Source organism: Tupaia chinensis, unplaced genomic scaffold (genome assembly GCF_000334495.1).
Source record: "Tupaia chinensis unplaced genomic scaffold, TupChi_1.0 Scaffold140356_1, whole genome shotgun sequence".
NCBI classification, from domain to species: domain Eukaryota; kingdom Metazoa; phylum Chordata; class Mammalia; order Scandentia; family Tupaiidae; genus Tupaia; species Tupaia belangeri.
In genome coordinates, this window is record NW_006200233.1 from 395618 (window position 1) to 397495 (window position 1878).

Sequence of the window (1878 nt, forward strand, 5' to 3'; positions counted from 1 at the left end):
CTTAAGATCCCCCCTCGTGGAGAGCCATCCTCTGGGTGACGAAATGAAGCTCGTTTAGCCGCGCGGGTTGCCTCCAGCTCCAGGATCTCAGCCATCGGATACACTGGCTCTGTCGTGCTCCCCACAGCACCATCAATCAGCACAGCCACAAAGCAGCCGGCGGTGATTTGGTGTTTGATTGGCTGATGGCTGCATATCCAATCAGAAAGCAGTACTGGAATCACCTCATTTGCATATAGGCCGTTACCTCTTATATTATCCAATGAGATGCTGGAGGCGCCATACATCACTCACAGGCGGTGCCCGCCGCGCTTCCCTCTGCTTCCGTGAGCTGGATTTTCCTCTTCAGCTTCAGGAATGTGTGAGGCCGAGGGGGTCTGCCTGTCTGTACCCCCCTCACTTAGTGCAGCGTCCTTGGGGCTCACCCTTTATCTGGCTAAGCTACTCCCTGCACACAGGGCCGGGCCACCTTTCCCCACCCGTCTGCCCTGGGCCTCTGGTTGTTGTGCAAGTGCTGAGTAAGCCCCGTGGTGCCTCGACATCCCAGGACACTGACCTCGTCCCCTATGGGCATAGGCCTGGTGGGAGGCAGACCACACTGTGACCCAGGGCGTGGAAGCAGGTGGCCTGCAGCCTGCGGTTCACAGGTCGCCCGTTTTGTGGACTGTGTTAATTTAAAATATTAAGGCTTGACCCAATCTACGAGAACACGATGCGTGCAAATGGCAAGTTCTCGCAGAGGAATCTCCCTGCAGACAGCCCTCCCGGTAAACGTCTCTGGAGGAAAGTAGGACGTGGCCCCCACCCAGCGGGAAGCCGGCAGGCGGGGTCTCCCACTTGGCCTTGGGTACGGTGAGGCCGGTGGAGCTGCACCACAGGCAGGCCTGCCGCGTCAGTAGCCCTGTGCAAACCTCCAGGCCGTGGGCCCAGCTGGTGGGTGACAGGGGGCGCCATGCAGTTGATCCCAGGAAGCTGGCATGAGGGTGCCTGGCCCCACTATTCTCCTGGCTCTCCGTCAGTGACCTGTGTCCAAGCAGGGAAGGCCCATGACGTCCACACTTCCCCAGCCTGGCCCTCTGTCCCTTCTGGTCTGAGAAGCATCCGGTGTGTTTCCCAGATGAAGCTTGGCTCTCCTGTGGAGGCCGTCTCCCTGCCCTCTCCCTTGGCACCTCCACGGAGAGCGGCCTGGACTGGTCTCTCAAGCGTCTGAAGTCTCCCAGGAGCCTCCCGTTTCTCACCCCCACCCACCTCATTAGCAAGCCGAAGGGGCTTATCTCCCAAAGGGGTCCCTCTGGCCTCTCAGGCCAGCCTCCCCTGGCAGCTCTGAGGCTGGGATGACAACGGCTCTGCCCTTGTCCCCCTTCTGCCACGCACCAGCCCGCGGCCACCGAAGCCAGTCCCCTTGGCAAACTCGCAGGCCCCTCGGTGCTGTGGCCGCTGCGGGTCACCCTGGGCTCCTGTCCTTTCCCTGAAGTCACCCGGTGCACTGGCCACGCTGGGTACTGTGCACCGCGGGGCAGGCCGGGTGCCTGAGGTCCCTCTGCCGGGATGCTCTGGTCCAGCAGGTCTCTGCCAGTGTCTCAGCTCCCATGTCACCATGTCATAGACTCCCTAGTACGGCCGCAGAGGCTCCCCCTCCACGTTGTAGCAGCCACGTAGTTGGAATCTCTGTTCCTCTTTCGTTTTCCTCAAGACAGATGCCCTCTGATTTCCTGTGGTAGGTGCCCAGCCGGAAACGGAACTCTCAGGAACACCCAAGCTCCACGCACTGTCCCCGCAGCCCCTGTCCCTGCAGCCACTGTCCCCGCAGCCTCTGTCCCCGCAGCCACTGTCCCCGCAGCCTCTGTCCCCGCAGCCCACGACCCCGGCACCACCGGA